The sequence below is a fragment of the Leucoraja erinacea genome, chromosome 8 (assembly GCF_028641065.1).
Source record: "Leucoraja erinacea ecotype New England chromosome 8, Leri_hhj_1, whole genome shotgun sequence".
NCBI classification, from domain to species: domain Eukaryota; kingdom Metazoa; phylum Chordata; class Chondrichthyes; order Rajiformes; family Rajidae; genus Leucoraja; species Leucoraja erinaceus.
Genome location: NC_073384.1, coordinates 41,205,668 through 41,218,746, shown reverse-complemented (window position 1 = coordinate 41,218,746; position 13,079 = coordinate 41,205,668). Strand labels below are relative to the sequence as shown.

The following is a 13,079-nucleotide window of genomic DNA, read 5'->3' as shown; positions in this document are numbered from 1 at the left end:
AAAGCATTTAATAAAATAACATAAGGTAGACAAAAATGCTGGAGAAACTCAGCAGGTGAGGCAGCATCTATGGAGCGAAGGAATAGGCGATGTTTCGGGTTGAGACCCTTCTTCAGACTGATGTCCGGGGGGGGGGGAAGAGAGGAAGAGGGGGAGACACTAGGCTGGGAAGGGGAGGGGAAGGAGGGAGAAAGCAAGGACTACCTGAAATTGGAGGTCAATGTTTCTTTTTTCCCGCCCCCCCCCCCCCCACATCAGCCCGAAACGTCATCTATTCCTTCGCTCGATAGATGCTGCCTCACCTGCTGAGTTTCTCCAGCATTTTTGTCTACCTTCGATTTTTCCAATATCTGCAGTTCTTTCTTAAATAATAAAATAACATCGTTATTTTGCGAACTAGAGCATATTTGATAAGAAGCATGCCGTCTCTGGATGAAAAGACACAAAGTGCAAAAGTTACTCATTGGGTTAGGCAGCATCTGTGGCATAGATTAAGGCGGCATGGTGGCACAGTGGTAGAGTTGCAGTCTGACAGCCCCAGAGACCTGGGTTTGGTGCTGTCTGTACGGTATTTGTACATTCTCCCTGTAACCACATGGGTTTGCCCAGGGTGTACCGGTTTCCTCCCAGGGGCCAAAGATGTACAAGTTTGTAGGTTAATTGGCTTTGGTTAATGGACTGTAAATTGTCACTAGTGTGTAGGATAGTGTTAGTGTATGGGTATCGCTGTTCGGCATGGTGGGCTAAACTAAACCAAACTATTCCAGCGCTCTTGGGTGTTTTTTTGTAAATCAGCATTTCTGAATGAACTGCGGTATTTGAGAATTATTATTATGGCAATCTTCTTATCTTCCATTTTGCTGATTAACTTTCCCAAATTGGGAAGGTGAAGCAGACATTTTAAGCATCACATGCTGCAGAGCGTTGAGGTTTTCTGTGTACATCCAATTTCAGCCCATAGTTTTTGTTTTCATTTTGTTTGTTGCAGCAGCAAGCAACCTTTCCACCTTCATGGAACAGTGACAGCTGTGAAGCAAGGCTTGCCCTACAGTGGAAATCTCAGCAGGCTTGTGTTCATGGAGCTTTCCACTGTGCTGTCACAGTGCCACCAGCTGTCAATGGGCAATTTATTATTATTTTTTTTTTCCCTTCAGAAGTGTCATCAGCTGTATGTGATAGTTTTTAACTCTGCCTACTACCACTAATGTTGCCAGATTTTTCTGTTATATTTGGACAATTGCCAGGCAAGTCTATGAATGTATAGCTAATTACATACCTCTTTAAACAGAGAGCTTCTAATCTCTGGTAACTTCAAAACTTCATTCCATTCACGGTGGTCAACTTTCCTATGCCTGATGAGCCGTGTGTTCCCAGATCTATTTCCTGGGCAAGGCCACCAGCATAATCAAGGACAGGTCGCACCCCGGTCACTCCCTCTTCTCCCTTCCACTCCCATCAGGCAAGAGGTACAGAAGTGTGAAAATGCACACCTCCGGATTCAGGAACAGCTTCTTCTCAGCTGTTATCAGTTAACTGAACTATCCTATCACAATTAGAGAGCTGTCCCGACCTACTATCCTCCTCATTCGAGACCCCCAGAATATCTTAAATTGACCATTACTGAACTTTATCTTGCACTAAATGCTAATCCCTTCATCATGTCTCTGTACACAGTGGATGGCTTGATTGAAAATATGTACAGCCTTTCTGCCGACTGGTTAACATGCAACAAAAGCTTTTCAATGTACCTTGGTACATGTTCATTTGTTATAGGAACAGAATTAGGCCATTTGGCCTATCGAGTCTCCTCTGCCATGCAATCATGACTGATCCATCTTTCCCTCTCAACCCCATTTTCCCTCCTTCTCCCCATGACACTTGACATCCTTCCTAATCAAGAATTTGTCAATCTCTGGCTCAACAATATCCAATGACTTGGCCTCAACAGCTGTCTGTGACAATGTATTCCATAGATTCATCACCCTCTGACGAAAGAAATTCCTCCTCATCTCCTTTCTAAAGGTATGTCCTTTTATTCTGAGGGTATGCCCTTGGGTCTTAGACTCTCCCACTAGTGGAAACATCCTCTCCACATTCACTCTATCCAGGCCTTCCATTATTCGGCAAGTTTCAACGAGGTCCCCCATCCTTCTAAAGGATAAACTAAACTAAACTAAAAACTAAACAAAACTAAACTAAACTATTGGTCCTGCTGAGATTTCCACTGTAGGGCAAACCTTACTTCACAGCTGTCACTGCCCCATGGTTACATGAAGGTGAAAGGGTTGCTTGCTTAGACACTCCTTCTACATACAGCGCAGTTTTAGTGCCCAGTTAATGGTGTATTAATAACTATCACTAATTTTCTACTGAGGAACTGTAATGAAAATAATCCTCAGGCTACTTTCTGAGCACAAGGGAAGAGGTACTTCTGAAAAACTGCAGGTCATGATCGAAAGGTCGACGCTTAAGAACAAGTTGTCAATATTGTAATTACCTGAGAGCAGCCATGAAATATTTATGATCCTTGGGGGATTAACTCGAAGATGTGAGGTACAGAGACACATTCAGAATTAATCTGAAGGTTTGCACCGTTGCTGATACAACACAGGGAACAGTTGCAAAGGACAACATTTCAAGGCACAGAGCCAGCAAAGTTGCAGTTCGTGCTTTAGAGGTGACACAAGGTGGGAGTCCTTGACGTAAAGGTGGCAATGTAAGGCCTGCATTTTTGGGTGACAGAGCTGGTGGAGATGCTGCTTCGCAGCGCCAGAGAGCCAGGTTCGATCCTGAGCTCGGGTGCTGCCTGTGTGGAATTTGCACGTTCTCCCTGTGACCATGTGCGTTTCCTCCGGGTGCTCCACTTTCTGTCCGAATCCCAAAGATGTGCAGGATTGTAGGTTAATTGGCCTCTGTAAATGTGTGCGGAGAATGGATGAGAAAATGTGAACGTATGATCGATGGTCAGCGTGACTCAATGGGCCAGGCCACCAGGGTGATGTATGCAGTAGTACTTGCAGATCATGAAGCAACCTTTCATCACAGAAATATATTCAGGGTTGAACAAGACCCATGATGTTGATGGCACAGCACAGTCAATTGAATTATCTTATGACTGAATGGGTAAAATGGTCGATGCACATACAGTGCATTCAGAAAGTAATCAGACCCCTTCACTTTTTCCACATTTTGTTACGTTACAGCCTTATTTTAAAATTGATTAAATTCTTTTTTTTATCATCAATCTACACACAATACCCAAGAATGAAGAAGCAAAAACAGGTGTTTAGAAATTTTTGCAAAGTAATTAAAAAAAAAACTGAAATATCACATTTATTCAGACCCTTTGCTATGACACTCAAAATTGAGCCTAGGTTCATCCTGTTTCCATTGATTATCCTTGAGATATTTCTACAACTTGATTGGAGTCCACCAGTGGTAAATTAAATTCATTGGACATGATTTGGTAAGATACAACCCTGTCTAAATAAGGTCCCACAGTTGACAATTGACAGTGCAAAAACCAAGCCAAAATGAAGCCATGAAGACGAAGGGATTGTGTCGATAGACCTGCGAGAAAACAGGATTGGACAATGTCGAGACACAGGATCCATTCGGGAGCCTGAGTATTTAAAATCATTTCTGCAGCATTGGACAGTGTACCTGCCTTCTCTCCATACCCTCTGCCCCTCCGTCATACTTAAATGCCAATGAACTGGCCTCAACTACTTGTGGAAGAGACCAGAGATACTCAACTATAGAGCTGGCCACACCAGCTCAATAGAGCTGGCCACCCAGCAAACGGGGGGGAGAAGGGCCTTGGTCAGGGAGGTGACCAAGAACCCGATGGTCACTCTGACAGAGCTCTAGAGTTCCTCTGTGGAGATGGGAGAACCTTCCAGAAGGACAACTATATCTGCAGCACTCCACCAATTAGGCCTTTATGGTAGAGTGGCCAGACGGAAGCCACTCCTCAGTAAAAGGCACATGATAGCCCACTTGGAGTTTGCCAAAAGGCAAGAATCTCTGGTCTAATGAAACCAAGTTTGAACTCTTTGGCCTGAATGTCAAGCGTCACGTCTGGAGGAAACCAGGCACCGCTCATCACCCGGCCAATACCATACCTACAGTGAAGCATGGTGGTGGCAGCATCATGCTGTGGGGATGTTTTTCAGCAGAAGGAACTGGGAGATTAGTCAGGATTGAGGGAAAGATGAACTGAGCAAAGTACAGAAAGATTCTTGATGAAAACCTGCTCCAGAACGTTCTGGACATCAGACTGGGGCAGAGGTTCACCTTCCAACAGGACAACGGCCCTAAGCACACAGCCAAGACAATGCAGGAGTGGCTTTGTGACAAGTCTGTGAATGTCCTTGAGTGGCCCAGCCAAAGCCCGGACTTGAACCCGATCGAACATCTCTGGAGGGCCCTGAAAATAGCTGTGCATCGACGCTCCCCATCCAACCTGACAGAGCTTGAGATGATCTGCAGAGAAGAATGGGAGAAATTACCCAAATACAGGTGTGCCAAGCTTGTAGTGTCATACCCAAGAAGAGTTGAGGCTGTAATCGCTGCCAAAGGTGCCTCAACAAGGTACTGAGTAAAGGGTCTGAATACTTATGTAAATGTGATATTTCAGTTATTTCTTTTTAATTAGTTTGCAAAAATTTCTAAACGCTTGTTTTCGTTTTTTTATTATGAGATAGTGTGTGTAGATTGATGATTAAAAAAAAAAATTCAAATCATTTTAGAATAAGGCTGTAACGTAACAAAATGTGGAAAAAGTGAAGGGGTCTGAATACTTTCTGAATGCACTGTGCATTGGTCCCACCTGACTGCATTTGGGTCATATCCCTCTAAGCCTTTCCTCTCCATGTATCTGTCTAAATGGTTCATAAACATTGACTTTAAATGTCGAATGAACTTTCTCTGTGTTATTTTCCAGTTCCACTGTGGTCTTATCCTCTGGTTCTTCCTCATGTTCAAATGAAAAGTTATTCTCTTGACGTGTGTTTAACATAGAAAGGTCTCCTGTACAGCAGCCAAAGCTCTTTGTTGCCAATTACAAATGTCCAGCTGCTATTACTGAAATAAAAGTCTGGATTTTTGGTAGTGCACAAAAATATGGGAACATAAATTGGGAATTAATAAATGTCTTCAGCTAAGAACTTTGACTGTTGCACTTTTTCTACTCTATATACATCCCTCAAAAGTTGCTGATCATTAATAAAGCCAGTTTTCTCAAAAGCCTGGTATCAGAGACCAGTGTCAGTGGTGGCACCATGAAGAACGTAATGTACTTTACTTTTTACTTAAAATAACCACGTCCAACAAACGACAGGAAAAAAAAAGATTTGTTTAGTTTAGAGATACTGCGTGGAAACAGAACCTTTAGCCCAACAAGTCGATGCTGATCATCGATCACCTGTACACTAGTTCTGTTATCACACTTTTGCATCCTACGCATTGGGGCAATTTACAGAAGCCAGTCTGCACATCTTTGGAGTGCAGGAAGAAACTGGAGAACCAAGAGGAAACCCACGTGGCCACAGGGAGAACATGCAAACTCCGCCACAGGGAGAACATATTCTCCCTTAATTTATACATGTGCAGATACAATTAATAATTCAATGATGAATTTACAGGTATATGTCGCCTTGTTATTCTGCAATATTATAGACAGGGTATCAGAGAAAGCAGGAGAATGGGGTTGAGTGGTAAAGATGGAGCAGCCATGATTAAATGATGGAGCAGCCATGATTAAATGATGGAGCAGTCTTGATAGGCCGAATGGGCTAATTCTGCCCCTAGAGCTTATGAATTTATGACTTAGCTGTGGAAATGTTCCACCAACGATACCCACTGCTTCCAGAGAGCAAGCAAGGAAATCATTTTAGAAACACAGAATGATTGTTCAGCTTTTTGATTGCGACCAGCTTTTTTCCATGTTGACCGTGTATAAAGTCATGGGAGATTTTGTATAATCCTGCTAGCAAATCCTTAGCATCCCCTCGTTATATTGTTTAAGGCACCGTAGTTTCTTTTATTTTCTACAAGAAGAGATGTAGATCGGCTATTGCATGCTAGCCAATCATAGTGCTTGTTAGTAGTAGCCCCGCCTAGTACATGCTTTATAATATTAAGAACTCGCCTACGTCAGGCAGTAGATGTAGCAGCTCGGAGATGTAATGTACTGCAGATCCTATCTTTACGTGCGTGTAATTACAGTCTTGTAATTACAGAAGGATATGAGCAAAATATGAGCAAATGGGAAAACCTTAAATGGGGATCTTGGCTGGCATAGACATGTTGGGCCTTAAGGACCTGATTCTGTGCGGTATAACTCTGATTATTTAACACAGTCGATCTGTTCAAACTGTTTTTGGTTTGGCCATTAGGTCCACAGGCTTATTGCTACCATTCTTGTTGAAACAAAAATAAATTTGGGAAACACAAAACAAAACTTCAGTAATCCAAAAAATAATGGGAAACTGGGATTTATCCAGGTTTATAAAGAAATGTGTGAGGGCAGCAGAGTGTGAGGGGTGGCACGGTGGTGCAGCGGTAGTTGCTGCCTTACAGAGTCAGAGACACAGGTTCGATCATGACCAAGGGTGCTATCTATATGGATTCTCCCCTTGAATTACATGGTTTTCACCAGGTTTCCTCCCACACACCAAAGACGTACAAGTTTGTAGGTTAATTGGCTTCGGTAAAATTGTAAATTATCCCTAATGTGTAGGATAGTGTTGGGGTACATGGACACTGGTCGGCGTAAACTTGGTGGGCTGAAGAGCCCATTTCTGCACTGTATCTCTAAACTAAACTAAATAGATAATCATTTAAGATGAGCATTGGTAAAATGATACAACCACTCTATCCAGGTCTTTCACTTCCCCCTCATCCTTCTAAACTCCAGCAAGTACGGGCCCAGTGCTGTCAAACGATCATCATATGTTAGCACAATCATTCTCGTAAGCCTTCTCTGGACCCTCTCCAATGCCAACACATCCTTCCTCAGATATGGGGCCCAAAATTGCTCACAATACTCCAAATTCATCTGACCAATGCCTTACAGTGCCTTACAAGTCAATCCCTGTTTTATATTCTAGTCCTTTTGCTAGTAATTGCTTGTATTCAATTTGCCTTTCTTACAACAGATTCAACTTGCAAATTAACTTTGTTGGAATCCTGCGCCAGCTCTCCCAAGTACCTTTGCATTTCCACACCTCCATGTAGCAGAAAATGGCTGTCATAGCATTTCTGAATCCGGGTGAAAGGGCAGTTTCCGTAAAGTGAGACATATTGCAGAAAGGGATTCTATTTTTGAGACCGGGGCAGCATTCAACGCAACATGTTTATTTACCTGAATTGTTTCATTGGATTAATATGTTCCAATGCTTGTGATGCAGCAGCACAGTGGAGCACTAGTAGAGCTGCTGCATCACAGAGCCAGGTACCCAGGTTCGATCCTGACTTTGGGTGCTGCCTGTGTTAAGTCATGAAATCGAAATGGTTCACTGTTGATATATTTGCCACTTTGAAAGAAGTGGATTGCATCTATTAACGGACTTGCAACTGGAAAAATAACCTAGGTAAAATACAATACCTGGCCATGTGTTTCACAGTTTCACAGTTAAAGCGTTTTGATTGCTATAGAATGTTTCATGATGTTATAAGTAGCAAACTGTCTTATGTATTCTTCAGAAAAGGTAAATGTAGCTAGTTGTTTTCCAAAATATTTTGTGGGTTTTATCAAAACTAACTTTAATCCAAAGATCCATCTTAATAATTGGTATTGTCACCAAATTCACTGTGATAGTTGTCATTTTTGCTGCTACTAGGCATGCCTGTATTCTGAGTCTTCTGGGCTATGCACTACGCTGAGTATAAGTCATCCCAACCTCATGAAGCAAGGTCCAAGATAGATGTAGGTCACCCTGGTATTGAATGTAACTGGTAACATGTAACTTGTACATAAATAGACAGGTACATGAGCAGCAATGGTTTAGAGGGATATGGGCAAAGCGCGGGCCAATGGGACTAGTTTAAATGGGGTATCTTGGTTGGCATGGATGAGATGGGCCAAAGGCCTGTTTCTATGCAGTATGATTCTATGACCCAAAGAATAACTGCTGCCTCTGCTGCTGTTCCTCATGCTCAGAGCTCCGTTTAGAGAAACAGCAGGTAGACAGGCAACTTCGGCTCACCAAGACCACTCCAACTAATAATGACCCGTACACTTGTTCTATCCTGCACACTAGGGGTAATTTACAGAAGCCAATTTTACTTCGGAGTCACGTGAGTGACTACGAGAAGAACCCACCCAGCGCGCAGGCGCGGCATTACGTCAGCAGCGCAACAGTGGCAGCAGCTGGAGCCAGGCTCTCCAGCGGCAGCATAAAGACAAGACTTCAGGTAAGTGTCTTTTTTGTTACAGATTCGCTAAACGGAGGAAATAGAATGGCTTCCCGAAAGCGACCAGCAAGAAGGACTGCCTGCCCAACTCCACCCGAGGAGGGGTCAATATCTGGGCAGCAGCCACCAGTGGCGGAGGAGCTGTTTCGACGCTCCCGCACACCCGAAGCCGAGCCGCTCCCTGTGCCGCCGATTATGACGCCCCGCACAGGGAGGAAAGCAACACGCAAAACAGACCGGCCGGTGATCTCCGACTCGTCGGAGGAACGGGAATGCTCTCCACCGGCGAAACGGGGAGACAGCCGCATCAGCTGCATGAGGCAGCTGCTTGAGCAGATGCTCGATGAGGAGATGCGGGCTAGGCATCTCCAAGGAGGACGGGCTTTGGCCTCCTCCAAACCATCGCCACACCCTTCTGTTCCCTCTCTGTTCGAGGGCAGCAAGGGAGGCCAGGACTGGGCTGGCCTATCACAAGGGCAGGCGGACGACAGCACAAGTATGCCGGGCGAGCTGGAGGAAGAAGAGCTACTGGGTGTTGTCAGTCGGTACGCGGTGCCCCCGACGACCGGGATGATACTACCACCAAGGATGGCAGCCAGTATCATCAGGCTCTCCAACAAGCCCTTGCAGGAGAAGGTCGTACAGGCGGCCCTTGACACCTATACAGCGCCGCAAAACTGCGAGGCGCTGCGGGTAAAGACCGTAAACGGCCAAATATGGAACCAGCTGGGGCAGCAGATCCGGACTCAGGAGGTGAAAATGCAACGAATCCTGAAGCTCCACACTGCAGCCATTACCGCCTTTGCTCGGTCCGTCGGAGACGCAGAGCTCTCTACACCCCAGCAGGATGTGCTGGCGTTAATGTGCAACACGCAGTACGAACTTAATAGCCTACGGCGTGAAAACATCAGGCCTGCCCTCAACCCCAAATACGCGGGCCTCTGCAAAGCTCCGGCGCCAGAAAGGGAGGCGCTGCTATTCGGAGCAGACTTGGCTAAAAAGCTCAAGGAATTGGAAGAGGCGGCCAAACCTGTAGGCCTTATGAGGGCAGCGCCAGGACCGAGCAGGGTGAAGACACCCAGTTGGCAGCACGCCTCGGCATCCACCAGTAGGTACCGAACTGGTGAAAGCCTGGTGACCGCCTCCCACTACCCCCAGAGCTCTTTTTTAGAGCGGGGCCCAGGGCGGAGCCGTGGGAAGATACGCCGCCCCACCGCAGCACCAACAAGGACACCCTCGGGCCAAACCCATCGGAAACGCTCCCAGAAATAAACATGGAGGTAGGTGGGTCTGGTTCCTGTCGACATACACAGACAAAGGGTGTTGTATTAACAGGAGGGCGTTTGAGGTTCTTCAAACATGTTTGGTGCTCCCTTACTAACAACGAGTTTATACTCAACAGTATCAGTGGATACAAAATTGAATTCCAATCAGGCATAGAACCGCCAGTTCAGCATATGCCCCAAAGGGTATTCCTTCCCTCAGATTTAGAGAAGGTAGAAGGACAAGCTGAACTAGACAGGCTCGTGGCCAAAGGCATCATAGAAAGGACCAGACACGAGCCGTTGGAATTTGTATCGAATATCTTTCTCAAAACTAAAAAACATGGTGGATGTCGTATTATCATTGATTTGACATCACTTAATCAGTCTGTTGAGTATCAACATTTCAAAATGGAGACGTTTGTCACTGCCAGACTACTGATCTCCAAGGGATACTTCATGGCAAGCATAGATATCAAGGATGCTTACTATTTAGTACCCATTCATAAGGATCATTACAAATATCTGAAATTTATCTGGATGGGGCAACTATGGCAGTATAGAGCATTACCCAATGGTTTAACGACAGCTCCCAGATTATTTACCAAAATCCTTAAAGTGGCCATGAAAAAATTGAGAGAACAAAATCATTTAGTCGTGGCCTATCTGGACGATGTTCTCATATTAGGGAGAACAAGGGAACTAGCTGTCGCAGGAGTTTTAGCCACTAAACAACTCCTTGAAACATTGGGATTTATTCTACACCCAGATAAATCAATATTGGAGCCAACTACTAACATGGATTACCTAGGCTTCACTATTGACTCTATCCGCATGACTGTCACTCTGCCTAGAGATAAAAAAGTTACACTTACAGAAGCCTGTAACAGTTTAATCGCAAAACCGCAACCAAGGATACGGCATGTAGCCAGAGTCATTGGTAGTATAGTAGCAGCATTCCCAGCTGCTCAATATGGGCCCTTGCATTATCAAAATTTGCAAAGAGCAAGGACACATGCACTACGTCTAAGTAGGGGCCATTATGACCGTAAAATGGATTTACCCGCTGAAGCCAAATCAGAACTTCAGTGGTGGGTGCATAATATTTGGCACAGTTACAGTCCTATCGCCGTCACCAATCCTAACATAACCATCGCTACGGATGCCAGTGCTTTAGGCTGGGGAGCTACTAACTCTATAGCCAGCACAGGTGGCAGATGGACTAACATAGAGGCATCGCTACTTCAATCACTTGGCATAAACTACTTGGAGATGCTCGCCGCATTTTATGGGCTAAAAGCATATGCATCCGATATGCGGCATGTGCATGTCAGGGTTATGATTGATAACACAACGGCGGTGTCTTACATCCAGCACATGGGTGGCATAAAATCAGTATCATGCGACAAATTGACTACTATAATCTGGCAATGGTGCGTCGAGAGACATATTTGGCTATCAGCTGCCTACTTACCAGGCAAGCTAAACTCAGTGGCGGACACCAGGTCACGAAAATTCAATGACAACATCGAATGGATGTTAGACCCAAAAATATTTGCTATAATTGTCAAGCAATACGGTACGCCAGATATAGATTTGTTCGCATCTAGACTAAATCACCAACTACCCATGTATGTGGCTTGGGAACCAGACCCAGAGGCAGCAGCGGTAGATGCCTTCACGCTGGACTGGGGAAATTTCTTTTTCTATGCTTTCCCTCCCTTCTGCCTCATCAGTCGGGTACTCCAGAAAATACAAGCTGACTCAGCTTCAGGTATTCTGGTCGTACCCGACTGGCCTACCCAACCATGGTTCCCAATTTTCCACGACATGGTGGTAGAGTCACCTATGGTTTTTCACAGCCACCCACAATTATTGACTCACCCGGTATCCGGCATAAGCCATCCATGCCACCAAAAATTGAACCTCCTGGTTTCCAGATTCTGAACAGACCTTACCGGGGATTGGGGTTATCAGAACGAACAATCACCACCATGTCGGCATCCCTGCGAGTTTCTACCAAGAAACAGTACTTGACCTACATCAGGAAATGGGAACAGTACTGCCTGAATGCAGGGACATCTTACAAGACAGCTTCGATCACGGATGTGCTGGAGTTCCTGGGCCACTTGCACCATGACCTAAAGATGAGCTACAGTGCCATCAACGCAGCTCGAAGCGCCCTGTCCGCATACCTTATGCCCTCAGGACATCATAATATTGGATCCCACCCCCTGGTTATCAAACTCCTTAAAGGGATTTATAATACCAAACCCCCTACACCTAGATACACCCATGTGTGGGATGTTAGTGTAGTTTTGCAACACCTTCGAGGTTGGCCTCCGGTGGGATCCTTGAGCCTGGAGCAGTCCACTATCAAGACCCTCATGCTCATGGCGCTCGTCTCTGCTCAGAGGGTTCAGTCGCTGCATCAATTAAGACTGGACTACATGGTGACCACCCCAGATTCCATTACTTTTACCATGCCGGGGTTGGTTAAACAGAGCAGGCCAGGTATATCCAACTCTCCGTTAATCTTCCGGGCTTACCCTCCAGAACCTAGGCTATGTGTTGTGACCCACCTACATGATTACATAGACACAACCCAAACACTTAGAGGGAGTGAGAAAGCCTTATGGGTCAGCCATAGAAAGCCTTTTGGACGGGTTACCAGCCAGACAATATCTAGATGGTTGAAACAGGTCCTAAATACCGCGGGGATTAACACGAATGTTTTTAAATCCCATTCAACCAGGGCAGCGTCCACGTCAGCGGCAATACGGATGCAGGTTCCCATAGACCACATCCTTAGTACAGCGGGATGGTCAAGGGAATCGACATTCCAAAAATTCTACCACAAACCGCTGATGGAGAAGGACGTCTTTGCGGCGAAAATTTTGGAATCCGCAAAATTATAATTTAAAGCCCAGGGGAGCTATTTTTGTTGTTGTCAAATAAACATTTTTGTTTTAAAAAACTAACAAATTCGTTGGTCTTTAGATACCACTTCCTCCCTCGATGATCTTTCGGCAGTGAGTGATATAACTGTTACACGGTTTGAAATCACAGACCTTTGAAGTCTTCACGTAGTCACTCACGTGACTCCGAAGTAAAATAGTGAGATTAAACGAGTACTTACCAGTACGAAGTTTGATCTGTATTTTATGAGGAGTTACGATGAGGGATTACGTGCCCTCCGCTCCCACCCTCATTGTATAGATCAAACTCGGGCTGATGTCTCATTAATCTTTACTATCTTTACTTCAATATTGTGTCTACCTGTGATTCCACACCGCTGCTTGGAAGTATGCCGCGCCTGCGCGCTGGGTGGGTTCTTCACGTAATCCCTCATCGTAACTCCTCATAAAATACAGATCAAACTTCGTACTGGTAAGTACT

At 45.1% G+C, this 13,079-nt stretch overlaps 1 protein-coding gene across 2 annotated transcripts in view; it reads left to right on the top strand.

Annotated features, from left to right (window-relative positions):
- Nucleotides 1-13,079, top strand: part of LOC129699611 (regulator of G-protein signaling 7) — a 311,380-nt gene that overhangs the window by 246,379 nt on the left and 51,922 nt on the right. The gene's annotated exons all lie outside the window — the stretch shown is intronic.